At 39.2% G+C, this 10,000-nt stretch overlaps 1 long non-coding RNA gene across 2 annotated transcripts in view; it reads right to left on the bottom strand.

The window, feature by feature from the left end:
* Positions 1–9,158, bottom strand: part of LOC135092581 (uncharacterized) — a 118,799-nt gene extending 109,641 nt beyond the window's left edge. For both annotated transcript variants that reach the window (XR_010262929.1, XR_010262928.1), the window contains exon 1: positions 9,130–9,158. This is a non-coding gene — a long non-coding RNA (uncharacterized LOC135092581). The remainder of the gene's footprint in view (positions 1–9,129) is intronic.
* Positions 9,159–10,000: the final 842 nt, after the last annotated feature.

The raw sequence follows: 10,000 nt of genomic DNA on the forward strand, positions 1-10,000 counted from the left end.
AGGGGAAGGGAGAGAGGAAGATATTATGTTGTAATCAGATAAGAAGCGTAGCGGAGATGAGACAGCGAGGACAATGAGAGAGAGAGAGAGAGAGAGAGAGAGAGAGAGAGAGAGAGAGAGAGAGAGAGAGAGAGAGAGAGAGAGAGAGAGAGAGAGAGAGATTAACAAACAGGTAGACAAAAGAATTAACGAATAAACACACACACACACACACACACACACACACACACACACACACACACACACACACAGCCGGACAGACAGACAGACAGACAGACAGACAAAGCTAAACAGACGCGGGGAGAGAAAGTGATACATAAATAGAGAGAAAGAATAATAAAAGAAACAAACAAACAAACACACACACACATGTATAACCAAAACAAAGAAACCAATAAGAGAGAGAGAGAGAGAGAGAGAGAGAGAGAGAGAGAGAGAGAGAGAGAGAGAGAGAGAGAGAGAGAGAGGAATGTGAGGAAGACTCTTGCCACTCACTCTCTCTCATATCTTAAAAATAATCTGAACGTCACTACAATGCTCACAGGAATGCCAATCTCTCTCTCTCTCTCTCTCTCTCTCTCTCTCTCTCTCTCTCTCTCTCTCTCTCTCTCTGTTCTTGTTTTTTATTTTTCTCCTTCTTTCGTCGTGTCTTGTTTTTCTTATTCCTTTGTTATTCTTTATTCATTTTTATCTATTTCATCTCTACATCTTTTATTCATTCGACTGTCTTCTTCTCAGTCCCTTCATACTTATCACACACACACACACACACACACACACACACACACACACACACTTCAATGAATATCCTTAAGTCGTTTTTTCGTTTGAATACTGTGTGTGTGTGTGTGTGTGTGTGTGTGTGTGTGTGTGTGTGTGTGTGTGTGTGTGTGTGTGTGTAAGTATAGAAATTACAACTACATCTAATTCACAACACGAACCAACACACACACACACACACACACACACACACACACACACACACACACACACACACACACACACCAATATCATTACAACACTTTCTATTAATTTTAATCAAGGAAACTTTCTTTTCTAATCAACTTTCCGTTCAGAACAAACAATAACAAAGACACACATATAAACCACCAGAGAGAGAGAGAGAGAGAGAGAGAGAGAGAGAGAGAGAGAGAGAGAGAGAGAGAGAGAGAGAGAGAGAGAGAGAGAGAGAGAGAGTAAAGCATTCAACACATAATAGGTTCAGTCTATCTTTGCACCTTTCATATTTAAATAACTTGGCTATCTATTAATTATATATTATTATTTATCTATTTATTCTTTACACTTTTTTTAAGCTACTTTTTTTCTTGCACTTTAAAACAATTTACAATCTGGTGCTCTGGGTAAGTAGGTTTGTGAAGCAAGAGAGAGAGAGAGAGAGAGAGAGAGAGAGAGAGAGAGAGAGAGAGAGAGAGAGAGAGAGAGAGAGAGAGAGAGAGAGAGAGAGAGAGAGAGAGAGGGTGATATCTTCTCCCTCCTCCTTATTCTAACCTACTCCGATGTGCATGACCTCGCTCCTCCTCCTCCTCCTCCTCCTCCTCCTCCTCCTCCTCCTCCTCCTCCTCCTCCTCCTCCTCCTCCTCCTCCCCTTCTCCTCCTCTCACGTGTCCCAAAATCTAGGTCTGTGTAGCTAAGACGTGCCACACACACACACACACACACACACACACACACACACACACACACACACACACACACACACACACAGACTAGTAACAAACCCAATCAAATCCAACACAAAATAAACATAGGAATAATAATAATAAAAAAAATATTCATACATTGCAACAAACACAAAATAGAAAATAAACAATGGAAAAATGCAAACAGGAAGGAAAAAATGGTTGATGAAGAGGGAGGAGGAAAGTGGGGGAGAGGAATTGGGGGAATGATGAGGTACATACTAAAGAACAGGTAAGGAGGGAGGCGCGGAGGTAGGTCAGGGGAGAAGAGGGAGAGGGAGAGGGAGAGAGAGAGAGAGAGAGAGAGAGGGAGAGGACAGATGAGAATACAGAATCTTCTTTTACCTGTCACTTGATTACCTTGACAAAACACAGGTAATGGTTTGTTGCAGGCACTCATCTCTCTCTCTCTCTCTCTCTCTCTCTCTCTCTCTCTCTCTCTCTCTCTCTCTCTCTCTCTCTCTCTCTCTCCTTGGGTGCAGGTGAATCTATAACCATAATAATGTAAGAAAGATGAGACAGAAGATGAAAGGGAAAGTGGAAGAGGCTAGAGAGGGGGAGAGGGGGATGGAGGAGGCCTGAATACTGATGGAGGAGGAGGAGGAGGAGGAGGAGGAGGAGGAGGAGGAGGAGGAGGAGGAGGAGGAGGAGGAGGAGGAGATGGGTGTGGCTAGTAAAGTCAGCCGTACAATGTAGACGAGGAGGAGGAGGAGGAGGAGGAGGAGGAGGAGGAGGAGGAGGAGGAGGAGGAGGAGGAGGAGGAGGAGGAAGAAGTAGAGCATGGCTATTTCATCACGTATCTTATCACGACTCCACCCATACACACACACACACACACACACACACACACACACACACATAAACACCACACCCTTAAAATCAAACACCAAGATCCTCCTCCTCTTCCTCCTCCTCCTCCTCCTCCTCCTCCTCCTCCTCCTCCTCCTCTTCCTCCTCTTCCTCTTGCTTCAGTTCCGGGAGTCATAGAGGTGAGATAGTAAGACTAACATACCCCATCACCTCAGCACACTGGCAGGTGAGACGCGACACAGATAACTAGAGAGAGGAATGCGAAGTAGTAGTAGTAGTAGTAGTAGTAGTAGTAGTAGTAGTAGTAGTAGTAGTAGTAGTAGTAGTAGTAGTAGAAGAAAAGGTTAGAAAAGTGGAAATAATAATCGAAATTCAAGATTAAAGAATGAAAATTAAGAGATTGGAAAAAAATGAAAATGAAATGAGATAATAATAATAATAATGATGATGATGATGATGATGATGATGAAAAAACAAGAAAAATGTAATAACGGAAATAAGGGAAAGAAAATGAAATAACACGTGGAGGAAAATAAGTGAAAAATGAAAAATAAGAAGAAAAGGCGGTTGGGGGGTGGTGAGTGAGGGGAACACAATGAAAGTAGAATCATGGAAAAGAAATGCAGGGAAAAAATAATACAAAATAAAAAAAACAGAAAATTGGAAAAAGACTGGAAAACTTTAAAAAATAGAATAAAAAATAAGATATAATAAAACTGTAAAAATAAGATAAAAAAAATACTGGAAAACAAAAAAAATAGAAATAAAGAAGGAAAATAATAAAGAAAAACAAAAAAAAATGAAAAATGAAAAAAAAATTAAATAAATAAACAAACAAGAATAAAAATAAATAAAAAAATAATAAAAAAAACAACGAATACAAAAGAAGGAAAATAATAAAGAAAAACAAAAAAAAAATGAAAAATGAAAAAAAACATTAAAAAAAAAAAACAAGCAAGAATGAAAATAAACAAAAAGTAATAAAAAAACGAACGAATACAAAAAAAAGAAAATAAAAGGACGAGGAAAATAAAAATAAAAATAAAACGAAAGAACACAAGAAACAAAAGAGATGATAATAAAAAAAATACAATGACAGAAAATACGAAAAAATAAAAATAAAGAAAGAGAAACAAGATGAACAGGAAGAATAAGCGGTAACCACGAAGAGATAATAAGAAAATAAGAAAAACAAAAGACAAAAACAACAACAGATGAACGAATGAGAAACACGAAGAATAACGGAGAGAAAGAACAATAAGAAAAAAATGATAAAAAAGAAATAGTAAAGATATGTAAAAATATTAATAACAGCAACGTAAGAGAGGAAGAAAAACAAACGTAGAGATAATAAAGATGATAATGATAAAAAGTAAGAAAAATTCACTACAATAGAATACGTATGGGGGAAAATGCAATAAAATAAAATAACAAAGGGAAAAAAATAAAGAGGAAAGAAATTACTACTACTACTACTACTACTACTACTACTAATAATAATAATAATAATAATAATAATAATAATAATAATAATAATAACAATAATAGCTAACAGAAACTTGATGGAAAAGAATTTAGAGAAGACGAACAGGAGGAGAAGGAGGAGGAGGAGGAGGAGGAGGAGGAGGAGGAGGAGGAGGAGGAGGAGGAGGAGGAAGACTTAGGTATAATAAAGTCATCTTCTGACATTGCAATTCGAGAGAGAGAGAGAGAGAGAGAGAGAGAGAGAGAGAGAGAGAGAGAGAGAGAGAGAGAGAGAGAGAGAGAGTCTTCGTGTAACTGTTGTCTCTTTTTCTCACTTGCCTTTTTTCTTTTTCCTTTTGTTTTGTTCACCTTATTTGGTTCCTCCATTGCATTGTTCTGTTTTTGTTGTTATTGTTGTTGTTGTTGTTTTTGTTCCTCACTGCTCTTATTGTACTGTTGCCACACACACACACACACACACACACACACACACACACACACATGTCATCTACCTATCATTAACTATCTAACCTCTCTCTCTCTCTCTCTCTCTCTCTCTCTCTCTCTCTCTCTCTCTCTCTCTCTCTCTCTCTCTCTCTCTCTAGCCCCTTTCAATCACTTATTCCACCCAGATCAGCCTAGTTAATCACTGTCTTGCCTCTTACCACCTCTACCATCGCCTCAGTCTTTTTTTTTTTCTATTTTGTCCACCTCTCTATAGTTCCTTGGTTCCACATTTATCCCTTCAATGCCTTAAAATGTCCATTAACTCCCTAAGAAGACGGGAGGGAGGGAGGGAGGGAGGGAGAGAAGGAGAAAGTAAATCAATTCTCAATTTTTTAGATCCTTAAAACTCAAAAAAAAAAAAAAAAAAAAACAGCCAATCAGATCCCATCCTTCAAAAAATAAATAAATAAATAAATAAAACAAAAAAAATACCCTCAATTTTCAAGGTAACTCAAAAAATAGAACGAACAAATCTAAACTTTCTCATTTCCTTTTCTATTTCTTCAAAGATCCCCCAAAAAGGCCCACTAACTTCCCCCTCCCTCTCTTTTCCCCAACCTGCCCTCTCCCAGCCCCCACCCAGCCCCCACCCAGCCCCCTCCCAGCAGGCAGGTCAAAACACAGTGCAGGAGGGATTTACAGAAGGAATCCCTGCCGGCGCCTCCCTCGGGCTGGCTATATTGTTGCTCCAAGCCCCACTCAATCTCTCTCTCTCTCTCTCTCTCTCTCTCTCTCTCTCTCTCTCTCTCTCTCTCTCTCTCTCTCTCTGAACTTCCCCTATCGTCGTTTTCTCCACCTCTTCTTCATCTTGTTTTTTTCTATTCTTTTTCTTAATTTCTTTTTATTCTGTTTTTATTTATTTTTTCTATTACCTTTTCTATAAGATTTTTTGTGTATTTTTTTCTACTTATTCTTATTTCTCCTCCTCCTCCTCCTCCTCCTCTTATTTTCTTTTTTTCTTCTTCTGTCTATTACGTTTTGTTTACCTAGTGCATGCCTCTTCTTTTTTATCATTATTTTCTTCCTCCTCCTCCTCCTCCTCCTCCTCCTCCTCCTCCTCCTCCTCCTCCTCCTCCCCCTCTTCTTCTTCCATTCTTTTCTTCTTCTTTCCTTATTTCATTACTTCTTTCTACCACCTTCTGTTTTCCTATTGTATTCGTCTTCTTCTTATTATTCTTATTATTATTCCTATTTTTATTATTATCATTACTCTTTTCTTATTCCTTCTTTTCTACTTCTATTCTTTTATTCTCTTCATTTTTATTCTATTTTTTCTATAACCTTTTGTTTTCCTATAAATATTGTTTTCTATTATTCTTATTCTTTGTCCTCCTTCTCGTGTTCTTGTTCTTCTTTTTTTTCTTCTTTTTTTCTTCTTTCTTTTACTTATTTTTATTTTCCATTATTATTATTTTCATTCTTCCTTCTCCTCCTCTTTCTTCTTCTGTTCTATTCTTTTTACTACTTTTATTTTTTTCTCCTTTTTTTCCTTCTTTCTATAAACCTTTTTTTTATTTTTCCAAGTGTCTTCTTCTTCTTCTTCTTCTTCTTCTTCTTCTTCTTCTTCTTCTTCTTCCTCCTCCTCTTCCTCCAGCAAGCCCTCCAGAAACTCGTGATCTATGCTCCCCCACCCTCTAATTCACCTCCTCCTCCTCCTCCTCCTCCTCCTCCTCCTCCTCCTCCTCCTCCTCCTCCTCCTCTTCTATTCTTCTTCCCTCTCTTCCCCTCCTCCAGTTACCCTCTCTCTCCCCCACCACCCACACCACACCTCATCTTCACCCCATCCTCACTCCTCCTCCTCCTCCTCCTCCTCCTCCTCCTCCTCCTCCTGTTCCTGACTCCCATTTTTCCTCCCCCCATACTCCACCCACCCACGCAGTCATACCACCCACGCCTATGTCCTGCGGCCGCCCACACACACACACACACACACACACACACACACACACACACACACACACACACACACACACACACACAACTTTTTATACTTGAGAAATTTCAATGCACAACAAGGAATGATCCAAATTTCTCTCTCTCTCTCTCTCTCTCTCTCTCTCTCTCTCTCTCTCTCTCTCTCTCTCTCTCTCTCTCTCTCTCTCTCTCTCTCTCTCTCTCTTACCCTCCCATCCTCCCATTCCTCCTCCTATCCATCGTCCCTTCCCTCCTTTCCATTCCTTCCTCCCCTCCTCCTCCTCCTCCATCCCTTCATCTCTCCATTCCTCCCTTCCTCCACCCCTCCCTCTCTCCCTCTTTCCTCCATCAATCCAATTTTAAACCATGAAACACAATCTAGAAAAAAAAAAGAAAAAGAAAAAAAACAGCAATTGAATCAACCATCTTTTTTCTCGTGTCTCTATTACCCCTTCCCCCTTCCCCACCCATCACCCCCATTTCCCCTGGAGGTGATGGGGGTAGCACGGTAGCACGCACTCCCTATCACCTGAAATTATGCTGGGGAGGGATGGGGAGGGATGGGGAAAGGAGGAAGTGATGGGGAAAGGGGGAATGGGATCACTCATTCTTCTTCTCGTGGGAATATTTGATGAAATGAAGAGATGGAAGGCCGTGATGGGAAAGGAGCGGAATGGGTGATGGGTGGGATATGTGGTAATAGGAGAGGAAAGAAAATGGGTGAAATAAATGGGTTTAGTGACATACGGAATAAAGAGGATAACAGGAAATGGGAGGAAATGGTTAAAAATAAATGGAAAATGGGAGATAATCAAATAAATGGGAAAATTAAAGGGGAATAATAGGATGTATGGTAGAGATATGGAAGGAACAGTAAGGTTATGCAGGTAGCTGAGTGATGGGGAATGGAGAAGTGATGGGAGGAACACAAACCTAACATAGTGATGGGTTTTTATGATGGGAGTATTAGCTTATAGGAATGGGGAGGAATGAAAAGTAATGTTATCCAGGTAGACACGAGTGATGGGGAATGGGGAGGTGATGGGAGATGCACACACGTAACATAGTGATGGGTTTTATGATGGGTGAAGATGAGAGGGACCACAAAACAAACAAAAAAAGTGATGGTAAGAACAAGAAATACAAATAAATATCAAAAAATAATAAAACTGGTGAAAAAAAGGTTACGGAAGACAGAAATAAGAAAGAAAAAACGATAAAACAGTAAAAGCAATCAATACGAATGAAATAAAAAAAAATAGGAAACAAAACAAAACAAAAATTACAAAGATAAAAAAAAGATAGAAAAGAAACAAAACAAAGAAAAAAATAATAAGAGAAGATAGGAATAAAGAAAAAAAAACAAATAGAAAATAAATGAGTGAAATAAAAGACAGGAAACAAAAAAAAAAAAAAATTACAAAGATAAAAAAAATAATAATAATAAAAGATAGGAATAATAAAGAAAATAAAAGAACACAGGGAAAGACAAAACACTGATATAAATTAATAAAAAAAAAATAGGACATAACGGCCAAAAGTAACGGAAGGTGATGGGGAGTGATGGGTAACATTTCAAAGGAGTTTTATGTAAAGGGAAACCTGCCCATTTAAAGGAGAATGGGTAGAATTAATGCGGGTATGGGTTAGCATCAAAGGGGTAATGGATATGGGGAGAAATGGGGAGGAATGTGGAAGAGGTGATTTGGGGGGAGGAGGTGATGGTAGGAAAGGTCTCTCTCTCTCTCTCTCTCTCTCTCTCTCTCTCTCTCTCTCTCTCTCTCTCTCTCTCTCTCTCTCTAGAACCTACACATAACTTCCAAGAGAGAGAGAGAGAGAGAGAGAGAGAGAGAGAGAGAGAGAGAGAGAGAGAGAGAGAGAGAGAGAGAGAGAGAGAGAGAGAGAGAGAGAGAGAGAGAGAGAGAGAGGTTAACGGACCTAGAATTATGGCATGGGGGGGAGGGGGGACGAAAGACGATACAAATGGAAGAGAGAAACAAACAAACAAAAAAAAAGGGGTCAGGAATGTCCCTATTAACGGAGGAGGAGGAGGAGGAGGAGGAGGAGGAGGAGGAGGAGGAGGAGGAGGAGGAGGAGGAGGAGGGCAGAGATGAAGATGAAGACGATGAAGATGACAAACATGAATAAGAAAGACAAAAACAAAGCGAAGAAGATGAACAGATAAGAAGATGACGATGAGGAGAACAAGAGAAGGAGGAAAAGTAGGAAGAGGAAGAAGACAAAGAGAAATGTAAAGAAAGGAAAAGAAAGTAAAGAAGTAATATAATAAATAAACACTAACAAAAAACGAGGAACGAAAGAAGGAGGAACAAAGTAAGAGAAGATAAGAAGTAAATACAAAGAAGGAAGGAAAGAAAAAGGAATAAAATAAGAAAACACAAAAGCTAAAAGAAAAAAAGACAAAGAAACAGGAAAAGTAGAGCAAGGAAGATGATGATAAGAGAATGAACAAAAAATTAAATAAAAACAAGGATAAGGAAGATAAGAAAAAAATTAACGAGGCAGAAGAGAAAGAGAGAAAGAGAGAACAAAAAAAAACACAAGAATTCAGAAGACAAAGAGGAGAAAAGAAAACAAAAAACACGGAACAGAGAGAGAGAGAGAGAGAGAGAGAGAGAGAGAGAGAGAGAGAGAGAGAGAGAGAGAGAGAGAGAGAGAGAGAGAGAGAAATAGAAATAGAAATACCTGACATGCTGTTCGTGGCCCTTACCTGTCCCTAATTGCCCCCCGCTGCTACCTGTGGGGGAGGGAAGGTGTGGTAAGGTAACGCACAGGTGAACATAAGGTATGATCCTACTCTCGTTTTTTTTTATTTAACTTTACGCACATTTCACAAACACAGGAATCCTAAAACAAATTCTCCTTTTTTTTTTTTTTTTCTAACTTAAGGCACATTTCACATTTACCAGAATCCTAAAACACAACTGATTTTTTATTTTTGTATTTATGCCGGAGGGTCACCGGCCGAGGGCAGCAAAATTTAAAAAAAAAAAAAAAAAGGGCCCACTGAGGTGCTAGTCCCCAAACACACTCAGAAACGATCGTCAAAAATTTATGGATAAGTGTCTTGAAACCTCCCTCTTGAAGGAACTCAAGGCACAGGAAGGAGGAAATACAGAAGGAGGCAGGGAGTTCCAGAGTTTACCAGAGAGTGGGATGAATGATTGAGAATACTTGTTAACTCTTGCATTAAAAAGGTGGACAGAACATGAGTGAGAGAAAGAAGAAAGTCTTGTGTAGCAAGGAAGGAGGGGAGGCATGCAGTTAACAAGATCAAAAAAGCAGTTAGGGTGAAAATAGCGGTACAAGATACCAAGAGATGCAACACTACGAAGATGAGAGAGAGGCTGAAGACAGTCAGTTAGAGGAGAGGAGTTGATGAGACGAAAAACTTTTGATTCCACCCTGTCTGGAAGAGCGGTCTGACACAATCACTTATTCTATTCAAGTAACCACAAACAATTTTCACTCTAAAGGACAGAAATAGAACTCCAATCATTTAAAAGCTCTAACAATTCATTCCTCGTTTTCTAGCAGGGACACCAATTTAAATCACCTTTCAACCCTTGCATCAGACAGTT

The sequence above is a fragment of the Scylla paramamosain genome, chromosome 40, assembly GCF_035594125.1.
Source record: "Scylla paramamosain isolate STU-SP2022 chromosome 40, ASM3559412v1, whole genome shotgun sequence".
Taxonomy (NCBI): Eukaryota; Metazoa; Arthropoda; class Malacostraca; order Decapoda; family Portunidae; genus Scylla; species Scylla paramamosain.